The sequence below is a fragment of the Canis lupus genome, chromosome 1 (genome assembly GCF_048164855.1).
Source record: "Canis lupus baileyi chromosome 1, mCanLup2.hap1, whole genome shotgun sequence".
In the NCBI taxonomy this organism is placed as follows: Eukaryota; Metazoa; Chordata; class Mammalia; order Carnivora; family Canidae; genus Canis; species Canis lupus.
The window spans coordinates 22,152,622-22,169,664 of record NC_132838.1 but is presented as its reverse complement, the minus strand read 5'-3'; positions in this window follow the sequence as shown (position 1 = coordinate 22,169,664).

The following is a 17,043-nucleotide window of genomic DNA, read 5'->3' as shown; positions in this document are numbered from 1 at the left end:
TAGCAATATTAAAAATGTCCCGTGGAGTTTTTCACATGGGTAAATAAATAAAATATATGATATAATAGCACAAAGAACAGAAAAGCATAACTGGTTAAACTATTATAAATTTCCCATATATTGGGGAAGAAATGGTAAAAATACTAATAAAGTAGACTGCTGTTAGTCAAACATACATCCCTAAAGCAGGAAGCTGCAAATCATGGCACATAAGCCAAATTAGGCTAGCAACTTGTTCTTGTACATAAATTTTTCCTGGCACACAGCCATTTGGTTAAGTTTTATGTGTGGCATCTTTCATATATTTTTTTAAGATTTTATTTATTTATTCATGAGAGACACAGAGAGAGAGAGAGGCAGAGACACAGGCAGAGGGAGAAGTAGGCTCCATGCAGGGAGCCCCATGTGGGACTCAATCCCGGGACCCCAGGATCACACCCTGGCACGAAGGCAGGCGCTAAACCGCTGAGCCACCCCGGGATCCCACATCTTTTATATTATATTTGCAAGGGTAAGTAGTTTCCACAGAAATCATATGACCCTCAAAGCTAAAAATATTTACCATATTGCTCTTTCCAGAAAAAGTTTGCATACCCCTCTATAAAATAACAATTCAAAAAGGAAAAATGCAAAACTAAAAATCTAAGAGGGAAGATAAAATGAATCAAAAATATTTTATTACAATCAAAGAGGCAAAAAATAAAGGATACAGAAGCAAAGATAATATTGAAAAAATATATAAATGGTAAAATGATAGGATTGCCCCTAACTTAAACAATAATGTGCTAAATATTTCAATTAAAAAACAAAGATTTTCAGGCTGGATTAAAAACACAAAGGATAAGAGATATACGTTAAATATAAGAAAACAGATGATTTGAAAGACTGGAGAAAAACTTATCATGCAGGCACAGACCACAAGAAAGCCAGGAAGCTGACAGTAATACGTGATGAAGTCCTGTAAAGTCTGACACTGAGGCTTGGGTGAGCTTCCCGGGTTGGTAATACTCTATACGTGGTGTCACTTTCAACTCTGGAAAAATACGGCATCCTGATTCCATGGGTAGAAGACAACATAAGCTCCAAACCTAGAGCTTCTCTGGTCTGTGCCCTATGCATCTCTTCTTCCGGCTGATTTTCATCTCTATATGATAATAAAACATAACCATGAATATAGCAGCTTTCAGGGAGGTCTGTGAGTCTTTCTTGCAAATTATTGAGCTGAAGGGTGGTCTGGGAAACCTGCAAACTTACACTCGGTGTCAGAAATTGAGGGAGGTCTTAGGAACTGTGCCCTCTAAACACTATTGGCCCAAATTCCTCATACAAGCATATATGTTGACTGAATTTGCTATTGTTCTACTCTTCATTCTTAGTAAAAGTCAGGCAAAACTGGAGTTTCTCTGTTATATTGCTATTTATTCATTTATCCTTCCATCTTCTCTCTTGTTCCAGACATGATTTACATTATTATCAAACTGTATGTTCTATTTCAGTGTGAATTCTTATGATTCTCACAGACAAATATGAAAGCTTCCTCAAGAGAAAAAAAAAAAAAAAACAGAAAACCAAAACCCTTCATGGTTCTTAAGGTCCCCACTCTCTCAACATCCACAACTGATATGACTCCTTTCCTGCCCAGACCTTGGACTGGATTTAAACCAGTCTCCTTCCTGTCCTTCCACATCCTTTGCTTGTCCAGGACTCTCTAACTTTATGCACGTAATTCCTTTCTCTTGAGGGCTTCCTTCCATCTCCTCTTTTTGGTCAATACCGACCTATTTCAGTGACACAACCCAAGTCACTGCTGCTCCATGCAGTTCTGTCAGTGACGGCACTGACCACATCAGGTTGATGGGGACATTCAACGAGGTAACATTTAGAAAGGACACAAGACATTACCTGACACATATTAGCATTAGCTGCTGTTACTATTTCTATTACTTCAACAATTGCTATAATATTCTCTCTACTTTATTTATAGTGCCTACAATTAAGCCTTTAATTGCATCTGTAAAAATTATCCATTATTTTATGCACATTAGCTTCTGGATTATTATGGCCTAAGGACAGGATCCATATCTATTATTTCCCTTATGGTGGCAGAGAATTTCAGGCGCAAAGTAACTGCTGAATCTTTTTGACCTAATGATAAATTCTGAGAGCACTGAAAGGGCAGCACATAGTCTAGGCATATTGGAACCCCTACAACGTGTGGGTGTGTATCATTCGTTCCTTCAGGTCTTATGTTTGCCAGTTCTATAAAGAGTTTGGATTTACAGGCATGAAAATCTGTACCTGCTACTGGGAAGTAAGAAGAGTAAAGCAGCAATGGTCTTTGACTTCTCCACTTGGTACTCAGTCTCATTCCAGAAGACGTCACTGGTGTTAACCAATACCAAATTCTCCTCTAGTCCTTAAGCACATGAAAGACGAGACTTCCCCGATTTTGAAAGCTACATTGTGACTCCCCATGCTTTCTTCTCTCTCTCCTAGGATTGGTGACATTACAAATAGTAGAACCTCTATCAGCCTGAGTCCTAGGTCAGAACCCCAAGACAACTTGCATTGGACATGATAGTGAGAAATACGTGGGTGGTATCAAGTGACTAAGATTTAGGGATTAATTTGTTTCAGCACATACCTGGTCTTGTCTAGCTGCTGTTCTAAGTAAATAATAATAAGAGCAACATCAAATTTACTCATTATTTTGCAGACACCGGGTTTGTTGTACCACAATTCTTAAAGCAGCAGAGAAGTAGCTCGTTCATTTGTCTCTACAGGCTAGTTGTAGTTTCATTTTACTTTAATGAATATTTTTACTATGAAGATATTCAAATATGAAGAAAAGTTTACAAAACTGTAAAAAGTTAACATGCATGCACCCACTGCCTAGATTCCATGGTTAGCATTTTGCAATATTTGCTTTGTCATATACCTCCTCGTCTATCCATTCCTTTTTCCTTTCATCAATTTATCTTTTACTTTTTGATGCATTTCAGAGTTAGTTGTTGATATCAGTATATCCTATCTGCTTTATTACTTTCCCAATTCCCACATTTCCCACGTGATAAAAAATGTCCCCAGATCAAATGTCAAGGAAGTAATGAATGAAGATTATCAACAAATATCTATTATTGAATACATACTACATGCTATATGCCTCAGATATCAATAAATGGACTTCAAGGCCAGAACAGCATGGTCTCCAGCACTTCCCAACACTAAAATGCTCTCAGTGACCTGTACTTCAAAGCAGGGAAGATGCTGAGCTATCCTTTTTGTGCCATCTTTTGTTGTTTCACAATTGGTTGTAGAAAGTGCAATCCTCAGTTTCAGACATGGAAGCCCAATGAATCAAACATAATGAGTCTGACATGTCATTGAATAAAACCCAGGAAAAATGCTGTGGGTTCCACGCCATTGCTTCTATTAAAGTCATGTCCTAGATTTTTATTATTTTGTTGCTGTAGACGTTTTAACAGATTGTTGGACACTGTGTTTCTCAGTGCTTTTCCTATTTTCTCAAGATTCACTGATAAAATATCTTTTTAAATGATATCTACTGAAAATAAAATAGGTTATGAAGAGTGATAAGAATCACTTAAATATTTTAACATGTAACATTGAGCAAATAAAGGCCTGTATAATATTATCACTATCACATACATTCCGTTTTTATCCTCCCCTTAACTCTACTAGACATAGAAGGCAAGTATATTATCATTATTATCATCTTATTATCATCTTACAGATAAGAAAATGGAATCTCAGAGACAACAAGCCTCGTATGTCATAAATGGTAGATTAAGGGTTCAAATCCCAGGCTTTTAGCTCCAAATTCCATGATTTTCCCTCTGTGTTTGATATAAGAATAAAATAGTGTTTGGCACAACAAATAGGTCAGCATTAGATGAAACATATAGCTTTGACATATTCACTCAAAATATTAAGTGTACCTTACATTCGATATGCATTCTGTCTCTGCATGTTCACATATATACACGAGGAGTTCACATATATATTTGGGGAGTTCTTCCCATATGTCAAGTTTTGGGCTGAGGGCTTTTCAAATATTCTCATTTAATACTCAGAGAACTCTTAGGAGTATCTGTATTCCTGATGTGCAGAGAAAACTGAGTCATAAAGCAGGTAGGTAATGGGCCCCATGTCATATTGGTAATATGTAGGTAAATGCTCAGAACCATCTGGCTAGAAAGTCTATGCTCTCGAGCATGACATAATAAAGAATGGGATAATTTGAATCAGAAGCTAAGAGAAAATTGGATAAATATGCAATTAATAGATTTGATTGCAAAAAAAATCTGTTAAATTGAGTTTTTAAAAAATACATGGTGTTTGTCTTTATGTAGTCATTCGTTCATTTATTAAGTTATGCCAGAAACATGCTCCACACTGGAGATGGTGTGATGAATATGACAGGGATGGTCCCTCCTGATCTCAAGGAGCTTGAACTGTAGTGAGGAACGCTGACACCACCAACCAAAAACCCAACCTGAACTAAATTTGTCTCCAGATCTATTCCACATATAGTCTTTCTCATCTCCATTGTTGGCTACTCTGTTTCCAGATGCTCTTGCCACAGTTGTGGTCATCTTTGACTCATTTCTTTTTCTTTGTCCTACATCCAATTTGTCAACAAGTCCTGCTAGTTCTACCTTCAAAATATTTCCAGAATCCAAATATTTCTTACTGATTTCACTGCTGCTAGCCCCGTCCAAGTCACAATAATCTCTCAACTGGGTTACTGCCATATGCTCTTCACTAGTTCTATCCTTTCCTCCCTACAGTCCCCGCTTAAACAGAGCAAAGTAATCCCATTAACTCCATGAGGCAGATTATTCCATTCATCTGCTCAAAACTGGTGGCTCTCAATTTCTCTCAAGTCCTCAATTTAATTAACATATGGACAAAGCATCTGAATAGTCATTTCTCCAAAGAAGATGTACAATTGGCTAATGAGAACCTGAAAAGACATCATCAGTTATCAGGGAAATGCAAATCAAAACCACACAAGATACCATTTCATACCTACTGGGTAGCTGGAATCAAAAAAGACAGATAATAAGAATTATTGGTGAGAATGTAGAAAATCGGAGACCTCATGCTGGTGGGAATGTAAAATATAAAATACTGTGAAAAACAGTCTAGTAGCTCCTCAAGGGTTAAACATAGAGTTACCGTATGACTCAGCAAGTCCACTCCTATGTATATACACAAGGGAAATGAAAACACATATCCACGTAAAAACTTGAACATGAATATTTATAGCAGCACTTTTCATAAGAGCCAAAGTGTGAACCAACCCAAAGGTCTATTAGCTGATGAATAGCTAAATAAAATATGATATATACATACAATGGAATATTATTTTCCCATAAAAAGAAATAAAGCACTGATCCTTGCTACAATATGGGGAAACCTTAAGACATTGTACTAAGTGAAAGAAGTTAGTCACAAAAGTCAACATATTTTATGCTTCTATTTATATGCAATGTTCCAAATAAGCAAATCTATAGAAACAGGGCTGGGAAGGTTGGTGGGAAATTAGGAGCATTACTAATGAGCATGGGGTTTCTTTTGGAGATGATGACAAGTTTCTAAAATTGGCCATGGTAATAACTGCCTAACTGCGTAAATATACTAAAAACCATTGAATTTTACACTTAAAAAGTATTGATTCTATGGTAGGTAAGCTATGCTTTAATAAAGTAGTGAAATAGTGCATGTGTGCCCAAAGTCTTTAAAATGGCTTCTGAAGTCCTATGTCATCTGACTGCCACCTCTCCCACTAATTCTCTCATTTATCTTATGTTTTCTTTCTCCCATTCACTAAGCAGTAGCCACATAGGTCTTCTTGATCTTCCCTGGTTATATCAGGTATATTTTGTCCTCAGGACCTTTGTATTGGCTGTTCTCAATCTAGAATGCCTTTCTACAATATATTGACATCCTCATTCTTTCGCTTCCTTCAAATCTTTGCTCAAATGCCTACTTGTGAATGAGGCCTAAATCAATCACGCCATTTAAATTGCAATCCATCCCAAACACAACAAATTCCTCTCCTCCTGCTCTGCTTTTTCCTCTAGAGCTCTGCAGGAAAAGCTTTGGATGCTCACCCAAAGCTGCTTCTCCTCTCCTTTCAAGCATATAGAAGAATTAATCTTCCTTGCCTGCCCCATATAAGTGGAACCATATGATTAATTCTGGCTAATGGATCATCAGCAGAATCTACATGTGCCATTTCTGCACCAAGGAATTTAGCTGCCAGTACAAAACCTTTTGGTGATCTCTTCTACAATTGTGGTAATCATGAAGGTGAGTGCATTTTTAAATTAAAGTGCTGACGATCAAAGCAACCCAGATTATAGGTCCACTGCAGAGAGGAAAGCTTCCCTGGAGAGTTATCTAGTCTTACAGCAAGTATTTTAATGAGTAAGAAATGCTGTTATGTTAAGGCACTGAAATTATGGGCTTGCTACCACTGCATAACTTAATCTACCCTAACGAATAAATCTTCTAATATTAACTACTTTCTTATTTTCATTGTTCATCTCAGGTTTTCTGGTTGTTGTTGTGATCAGTTTTGGGGGGTTTTGTTGGTGGTGGTTGTTTTGGTTTGGTTTGATTTTGCTTTTTATTCCCCAGGTCCTCCCACGAGAATGTGAGGGCATAATGACAGAAAGTTCTATCTGTTTTATCACTATTATATCTCTAGCCCCTGAAACATTATCTAACACATAAGAGGTGATCAACAGATATTTGTTGAATGAATAGAATGAATTAATGTGTAATTATATAAAATACAAGTGTTATGAAGAGGATTCCCAAGGAACATTAGAAGAATGACCTCGTCAGTGAGTTAGAGAGTATTTTCTGATGAAATGATTTTTTTTAAGATTTTATTTATTTGAGAGGGAGAGAGATAGCACAAGCAGGAAGAGGGGCAAAAGGAGAGGAGCAGGGGGAAAAGCAGACTCCCCACTGAACAGGTTGCTGACAAGGGGCTCGATTTCGGGATCTTGAGATCATGACCTGAGCCAAGGACAGATACTTAACCAGCTGATCCACCCAGGTGCCCCTGCTGAAATGACTTTCAAGCAAGGCTCTGAGCAATCGCAACTCTGGCCAGTGCTAGGAAGGTGTTACATCATGCCATGAGAGCCCATAATGTGAGGATATGATCTCATTAGGGAAAACAACAGTGTAACAAAAGCCACTGGTTGGAGGAAAGCAAACATAAAATTAGGAAAACATGTCAGATCATATACAAAAGAATAAATTTGAGGTATAATGGTGTCATAACAAGTTAAGGATATAACAGCATATACTGAAGTTTTTGCAGAAGGCATCATGGAAGAAATGAGAAATCAGCTGGAATTTTAGCTATGCATGCAAAGGAGAAAGCAAAGAATGCAAGACACTGCAGGCTGTGGTCCGATGCTGAGCACAGGGAAGATCTCACCTGAACACAGAGGCAAGAGTGCCTGTGTCACGGATGCAAGACTGGAGGGAAACTGGCATAACTAGAATTGAAGGGGAGAACATTTTGAGGTCAAATCCCCATTGCAAAGGCAGGAGGAATCAACAAGATGGGGTTGATTGACTACAAGCTGTAAATGCCTAAGAAGCTAATGAGAGCAAAGTTGAATGACATAAATCATCCCTCCATTCAGCAAATGTTTATTGAACAGTTACCATATACAAGGTTATGGAAGGCTTTTATGTATAAAATACATTCCTTAATTTTCTGGATTTAATATTTGTAATAAGTATGAATGTTCATGTGTGCAAATAATTACTCATGCTCATTTCAGACTAAAACTATAAATTGGATTCAGATTGACCGCCCAAAATATATCAAAACCACTGGGCAATTTAATTTCTTCAGCAGTCCCTTCACCTGAATAGATGCTTACTTAGAATCCTTTGCTTTGAATTAATAAGGACATAGTTTAGCTGCCTCGAGGGATTTGGACCTTTAGAGGTTGTCTTTAGAAAGATTTGTCTTGGGAGAGGTCATTTGGTCTATAGCTCCAGCTGAAAAGTTTTATGGCTGAAGCTAATTAATTTCCTTAGTATAATTTTATTGGTCGCTTCCCTAATCTCTGTCTCTAATAGGCAAATACACTAGAAACTACTCCAATTTGACAAAGAAATAAGAGAATTGCGCTGGTGGAAAAAAGAAGCTACAAGGAGAAACAAGAGTCAGTAAATAAGAACATAATAAAAGCAAGGGATAAAATCATGTATGATCAATAATATGCATCTGAGAATATCGAAAACATGTTTAGATGAATTATTTTAGAACAACATAAAATTTCCTAGCCCCTTCCACTTAGAAGTATCACAAAATTGTTCTACAATCAAGTCTTCCAGAATGCCAAAATAATGTATAGTTTCTACCAGCCAAACTGCCTGAGAATGATGTTTTGAAAAATAAATACACAAAGTAACACTTGTAAATTATAAGACAATTCCAGAAGGAACTACATACTTACCTTTTTCCCCCTAACCTGACCTATCAAATCATCCTTAAATACTTAGCCTGATGCAAGGCTTATTTTAAAGAATTTAATGCAGACTTGTCTCGACTACAATATATATTGAATTACAATAGAAATTATACACTCTGAAACAGTATGAAAATTAATATCCCCTGTGAAAGTTAACAATTCACAAAGTGTGATGAAAAAAAATTGTATAGAATCCTCTTTAAAAAAATAAAAATTCAGAGACTTCCAATTCTACCAAAATAGAGTAGCCCCATTCTTTCAGATCCTCCCTTTTGCAACGAAACAATCCTGGGTATAACCCAAATATCATAGGAATGCTCTGAAAAGTAGAAAGAAGAAAGACAGTCTACGGGACAGTGGACAGTGAGCTCCCTGTGTCTCCTTATAGTGTCCTGCCTATCCAGACCGGAGGCCGTGGTTTAGGCAGGGCCAAGCATGAAGTTACCCTTCAATACCCACTTTAGCCTCCCCACCCCCATGGGAACAGACAAGTGATCCAATTCCCTCGCTGGATTGTCTTGGTATGGCCAAGAGAAAGCTTGTCTTCCAGCCCCACCCAGTGAAACCAGATGGTGTTTCGATCTCCCCACCTTGAGAGTGTCAATAGGGTTGAGCAGGAAGCCGATCTTCTATCCCCACCTGACTGAGACAACAGTGATGTTCTGATCCCACCTCCCCTACCGGGGCTGAACCTCCACCTGGCAGCACAACTTCAGTTAATCTTCTGGAAGTGAGGCTGAGTGGGGGGAAAAAAGCCCATTCCTAAAGGTCAGCCACTGTGTGATTCCATTTACACAACATCCTTAAAATGACAAAATTTTAGAAATGGAGAACAGATCAGCCCAAAGTCAGGGAATGGGGAGAGGGCTGAGAGAGTAAGAGGTAGCTGTGGCTATCAAGGAGCCTGTGTCTTGACTACATCAATGTCACTGTCTTGGTTGGGATACTCTAGTATGTTACCATTGGAGGAAACTTGGGTAAAAGGTCTTTGAAAGCTCTCCGTATTATTTCTTACAACTGCACCTGAATCCACAACTATCTCAAAATAAAAGATTCCATTTAAAGAGACTTGTTCAAAAGACTTGAGACCCATCTTTTTAAAGGGATCTGCCCTACAATCGAGAGATTAAATATTATAGTTGCCTTTTGCATTCCAATATAAAACTGTACATTTACTTCTAACTCAGGACAGTAGGGGAAGTTATGGCAATTAGGCCAAATATCTTTTTCACTTGATATAGGGCTTGAATATTAAAATTATATCATATCTTTATTCATTCACTCCATCATTCAGCAAACATTCGTTGAGAGCCTACTCTGTGCCCTATTCTAAGTTACAGGAATAAAGTAATGAATAAAGAAGACTGAATGTCTGCTCTCTGGAGGTTACCTTTTGTAAGAAAAGCACTCTTTCATACTCGTCAACAAAGTCCTCTTCCACTATGTGATCAGAGTAACTGTCTCCGGCCTTTGTCATCTATAAATCAATCATACTGAAAGATTCTGGTGTTAAAGTACTTCCAAAAGAAAAATAATTCCGTGTTCCCTACATACTACTTTGTTAGATTGAAGTACTTTCTCTGTATGATTAATCTTTAATAGAACTAGAAAGCTTTCTGAAAAAAAGCCTAAGTAGGAAACTAAAAGAATGTGACACCCGAGAAGCAACTGAGATTTGACTGGAAAATGTCCCTAAACTGAGAATGTTTACAGTAGGATCAGTTCTCAGACTGTTTGTTTGTTAATTTCTATGCTGATGGGATAAGATTCAATGGTGAGAAACCAAATGTAAGTCGGGATTTCTACTTACTGAGATTAATTCAGACCCTCTAGTGACCCATCTGAAGCATCATCTTGCACGTCATCCGGATAAAGTTTGATTCAAAACAAAGGCCTTCTGAAGGAAAAACTTTATTTCTAAAACAATTAAATTCATCTTTAAAATAATCACTTGCTTGACTGAATTCATTCATTGCCCAAATACTCATCAAATGCCTACTGCCCGCATGAAGAATACAAAGACGATTCTGTGGAGGACCCTTTCCTCAACAAGCAAATAGTGTTCATGAAGTTAACTAATTTGGAACAGAGTGTGTGTATAGAACGTAAAAAGATGACGCATATGGAACCAAATGGACTTGTCCTCCCATGCAAAGTCTGATTACCTCTTCTAAATGATGCCAGTCATGGCATCAGTTACTCCCATGACATAAAGCCGGGGGAAGATATGAAAGATCAAAAAACATGACAGTCAGGGAAATCACAGAAACTGAGCCACAACGAACTTTCCACACAGCTCTAACACAGCAGCCTCTTTGTGGCATATATTTACATGTAGTTTGCCGTTTTATGCATGTCCTAGACAAGAACAATATGAGCGCATGCCCCATTACCATTCAAATACCAACTGGAGACTTTACAGATCTTATCACTTTGTATAGAGAGGCCATAAAGAGAAGAAACACTTAAACTTTTTCTATTTCCACATTGCAGCCATAAAGAAATTGTTTATCCAGCTAAACCCTTTCATGTGAGACACAAGAGCACTGTAACCAAATATTCAAACCCAGTGGGGGGTGGGGGGTGCTGACTTCTCATAGTAATATGGTAACCGGCTAATGAGTGAGACAGTGATCTTAACTTCAACTTAGTTCTTCTACCAGATAAATCAACCATAATATTAGGTAAGCGGTCTTTATGTTTACTTTCCTGCAGCAAAGATCCTTAACAGTTGCCCAAATCTACCCCAAGTGTCCATCTTGGCTCTGATACTTCACCCAATTTGATGTTAACTGCCCACAAAATGAAAGTTGCAGATTGATCAATGGGAATTTAAAAAGGCCCAGCTCTTTAGGAATTAAGAGAAAGTTTAACTTGGTATTTCGAATTCCCACTCAAAATAGGTTCGATAGTTTAGAACTGCCCAAAGTGCAAATAATGAAACCAAATAAAAGTAGTACCGGAAAAACGTCATACGCATTTAGTATCCTTCCACGTGCAAAGTATAGTTACACTCATTTTGAAGGTACACCCATGTGGGCATTTTCACACACCTTTTAAACTCTAGCATCCAGTCCACTGTTCCCTGATTGAGTTATAATATAAAAAAGTAAGTTGCTTGAATGTACTCAATACGAACTCAGTAGCAATCTGTTAAACCTGTTTGTAACCCTGTGCCTCTGTCATGAATCAGATCTTGGATCACCTGCATGTCAGAGCTGTTGTGATAAGCACCATTAGAATGAACTGATAGGAAAAGCCCATGTTTCATCTGAAGACTCTGTTCCTTTGTCTTGTTTGAAATAACTCTCTTCATCCGAAGACCTACAGGGCTTGGGTTGTTGGGTAAAGAAAACATCCCTGTCACCACTCAGACACTGCTGTCACCAGGCATCAGCAGAAGTGACTTTCATGGCCTAACAGGGAGATATTGGTCCATCAGTTTCAATGACCTCTGAGCCACTTTATTAGACCACAACCAAGAGAGTACAGTGAAGTGTGACATGTCACATTTCACAAGAGAGGAGCAGTGAGGCCAGATGAGCCAGAAGAAGGCCAGAGTTGATTTTCCTCTTCTCTTAAAATATTAATCTGGTCCAGCAGCTATTCTTGGAAAAGGGAGTCAGTATCCTCCAAAGTCACTTGGTTAGGGGCCATAGCTTGTCTAGAAAACCTACATTATAAGTTGGGCCAGTAACACAAAGGAGTAGGATCACACAGTAGAATTTGAGGGGCTGCATGAGGTCCTGAGCTGGGGACAGGAAAATCCTGTGCTACAGAATCACGGGTGCTAAATGGGCACCCCAAGATCTAAGGGCATAAAAAGCAGGGTATTCTATGAAACGGGAGAATTTATGGAGCTAACAGACACATGAAATTATTCACAGCAAATTGCTGTCCTGCACTGGTTGCAACGGAGCCACCTCAGGACCTTTGGGGCCATTTCACTGGATGGAGCAAGCGGTTTTGATTCATTGAGAAAAAAAACTGTGAGACCTGAGCTTTCCTAACCACAGGACACAATGATGGGGAGAAGATGCACAACCTTAGAACTCAGGTGATTTGCCAACAGCAAAGAATGAGGATTCCCCAGGCCCAGAAAAGCTGATCAGGTCATACAGAGATGTGGATTGCCTAGAGGTGTGTAGGCTCCCAAGATGTGCTAAGTCAAATGTTCATCATTCATCACACAGACGACAATGCACCTGGCAACGGCAGACGACTTAGCCAAGAGTAGCTGCAGAGCGGGAGAACCAAGCCTAGCCTATCTGCACCTCCCTAATGCCAACCCCACATCCTTTCCTTTAGAGTAGTATCATTGTCCCCTTTTTAAAAAATTACAAAAATAGCACCTGCTATTATGGGTTGAATTGTGTCCCCTCTCCCAAATTCATATGTTGAAACCTTAAGCCCCAGGACCTCAGAAGGTGACCTCTTTTGGAAATAGGGTTGTTGCAGATGTTACTGGTCAAGATGAGGTCATACAGGAGTGGGGAGTGGTGGTGCTTTACCTATTAGGACCTTATGAAAATAGAAATTTGGACGTAGAGACAGACATGTATGGAGAGAAGACAATGCAAAGAGATATGGGGAGCTAGAGGGCTATCGACAAGCTCGGGGGAGAAGCCTGTTCTCACAGCCCTCAGAGGGAGCCGACCCTGCCAACTGCCACCTTGGTTTTGACTTCCAGCTCCCACACTGAGAGAGGATAAATATTGTTTAAGTCTCTCAGTTGTGATACTTTGCTATGGCAGCCCTGGGAAAATGATCCACTGGCAATCCACGCCAGCGTTGGTACAAAACAAGCCAATACCCTCCCTCTCACATCTGTGTCTCATGCCTTTCAGATAGCCAGTGTCAGCATCTTGGGGTATAACTTTTCATACTCACACATTCTCACACACACACACACACACACACACACACACACTTTATTCATTTATTTGTGATGGAATTATATGACACAACACTTTGCAACATACTGTTTTATTTTAACTGGTACCATGAGTATCCCTTCAGATGAATATGATAGCTCTCACCCATTCTTTCAATCATTGCATAATATTCAATCACATTTTTGTTTCATTCTCCTACTAGTTAACAATTAAGTTATTTCTGGTTATGTACTGTTACAAACAATGCTGCAGTAGAGATCCTTGGGCATATGTCCTTATGTGTTTTCAATTTTAAAGCATAGATACCTGAAGTCAGAATTTCTCAAAGAGTATGGCGCATTTCCTGTTCTTTCACGTTTTTTTGTCCAGCTTACCACTAAATTCTCAGCTAACCGCTGCACACATATCTCAATGCTGGGAACAAAAAGCTATCGGAGAAGAACTATAGCCCCAATGAGTCTGACCAGACCCTCAGGTGGAGGTCTTTATTGTACTCTGGTAGATCAGGAAAACAGAAATCAGAAATCATCACCTCGTTCTCAACCTTCACACACCCCTCTTTCCTTCTTCTGAAAGGGTGTGTCCCCTAGAACCCACTGGGGTCCCCCAGGAATGTCCCATTACTTCTTTATACATTCTGTAAGGCCACCCAGAAATACCAATGCAAAAAGGCCAGACACACTGGTAGTGGCTACCTGGTGATTCTTGCTGCTAGAGAGGTATTTCCTGATTCTAGCAAAAGAGCATGGCAAGGTCTTTGCAGCCCTGTACCCACTCTCAATTAACTGAATGAAACTTTAGAACTGTTTAATGCAGTCCCTATCAAAATACCATGGACTTTCTTCAGAGAGTTAGAACAAATTATTTTAAGATTTGTGTGGAATCAGAAAAGACCCCGAATAGCCAGGGGAATTTTAGAAAAGAAAACCATATCCAAGGGCATCACAATGCCAGATTTCAGGTTGTACTACAAAGCTGTGGTCATCAAGACAGTGTGGTCTCGGCACAAAAACAGACACATAGATCAATGGAACAGAATAGAGAATCCAGAAGTGGACCCTCAACTTTATGGTCAACTAATATTCGACAAAAGAGGAAAGACTATCCACTGGAAGAAATACAGTCTCTTCAATAAATGGTGCTGGGAAAATTGGACATCCACATGCAGAAGAATGAAACTAGACCACTCTCTTGCACCAGACACAAAGATAAACTCAAAATGGATGAAAGATCTAAATGTGAGACAAGATTCCATCAAAATCCTAGAGGAGAACACAGGCAACACCCTTTTTGAACTTGGCCACAGCAACTTCTTGCAAGATCCATCTATGAAGGCGAGGGAAACAAACACAAAAATGAACTATTGGGACTTAAGATAAAAAGCCTCTGCACAGCAAAAGAAACAGTCAACAAAACTGCAAGACACCCTACAGAATGGGAGAAGATATTTGCAAATGACACATCAGATAAAGGGCTAGTTTCCAAGATCTATAAAGAACTTATTAAACTCAACAGCAAACAAACAATCCAATCATGAAACGGGCAAAAGACATGAAGAGAAATCTCACAGAGGAAGACATAGACATGGCCAACATGCATATGAGAAAATGCTCCGCATCACTGGCCATCAGGGAAATACAAATCAAAACCACCATGAGATCCCACCTCACCCCAGTGAGAATGGGGAAAATTAACAAGGCAGGAAACCACAAATGTTGGAGAGGATGCGAACAAAAGGGAACCCTCTTACACTGGTGGTGGGAATGTGAACTGGTGCAGCCACTCTGGAAAACTGTGTGAAGGTTCCTCAAAGGGTTAAAAATAGACCTGCCCTGCGACCCAGCAATTGCACTGCTGGGGATTTACCCCAAAGATACAGAGGCAGTGGAACGCCGGGACACCTGCACCCCGATGTTTCTAGCAGCAATGTCCACAATAGCCAAACTGTGGAAGGAGCCTCGGTGTACATCGAAAAATGAATGGATAAAGAAGATGTGGTCTATGTATACAATGGAATATTCCTCAGCCATTAGAAATAACAAATACCCACCATTTGCTTCGACGTGGATGGAACTGGAGGGTATTATGCTGAGTGAAGTAAGTCAATGGGAGAAGGAGAAACATATGGTCTCATTCATTTGGGGAATATAAATAATAGTGAAAGGAAATAGAGGGGAAGGGAAAAGAAATAGGTAGGAAATATCAGAAAGGGAGACAGTACCTGGAAGACTCCTAAATCTGGGAAATGAACTAGGGGTGGTGGGAGGGGAGGAGGGCGAGGAGTGGGGGTGACTGGGTGGCAGGCACTGAGGGGGGCACTTGACAGGATGAGCACTGGGTGTTATTCTGCATGTTGGCAAATTGAACACCAATAAAAAATAAATTTATTACTTAAAAAAGAAAAAGAAACTTTAGAACTTCATGAAGGGATGGGTATGCGGCCAGGCATTTTAACTAAATTCCAGTGGCAAACTAGTGGGTTGGGGAGCGAGAAGAAATTGGTGGAAGTGGACTGCAGCCTGCAGAGACCACACACGTACCAAGATTCCAAAGCCGTGTTTAGAAGCTATTATCGAGGAAACTCTGCTGAAGTCAGGGCTCTTGAGAGAAAAGGGCAAGTCTAAAATGTTTCCACTGCTGAGCAAATCAGCTATAACTTGCTATGCAGAACTGCAGGAAAAATGAAGGAATAAAGTTGAACTTGGGGGGAGAAAAAAAAGCACCAGGCTTGCAAATGGTTCTGTCAACCCAAGCTGAGACTGGCACCTCAAGAAGAGTGGCTCATCTCTGACAGATGGCTCATGTGTTCCTTAAGAAAATGAGAATTCAGGACAAGGTTCAATCATAAATTATTCATCTGGGGAATTTTTTTTTCATTTATTTCAGAACATTTCTCCTGGTTATTTCTTAAGTGAATTTCTCTCTGGTCCCATCATTTCCAAATGCAGACAATATTCAGTGAGGGAGCCAGATCTTCAGCAGGGACCCATGGGGTTTCCCCTTAATAAGAGTCTCTCTGGTCTTCAGTTGCTGCCCCCTTTCTAGGCCAATAATGCCTTCAGCCCAATTAATGCTGTAAAGTTTTCTCTTCCTAACATTTGAAAAATAAAACCATCTTCATATAAAATCTGCAAGAATGAGTATTTTCCTTCCATCACTGCCAAACTTCAAACACATCAAGATTTCCCACTATGAAAAGGCTGCGTGTTTTATATGCTATATTTATGTCTCATTGTAAACTATTCATTGGTTTATAGACCTCTGGTCCTCTAGGAAGCATCACAAATCCTTATTATACTCCTGGATATTAAATTTGGTGTTAGAATCTCTGATTTATCTGCCAGGCTAACTCACATGTAAACAGACATCTCTCTTAAAACTACCTACTTCAAATTTGAGAGCTAAAAAGGTAATTCATGCTGAAGCTCTAGCTTTGAAGCTCATTGCAATTACATTATTGACAATGGTAAGGACGACAACGACGACGACGATGATGATGATGATGATGATGATGATGAAAAGGAAAATGCTTTTAGTTCATTCTTTCCTCATTTTGTTGACTTGCCTTTCCCCAAAAAAATAAACAAAGATAGGGACCAGAAAAGTGTGAT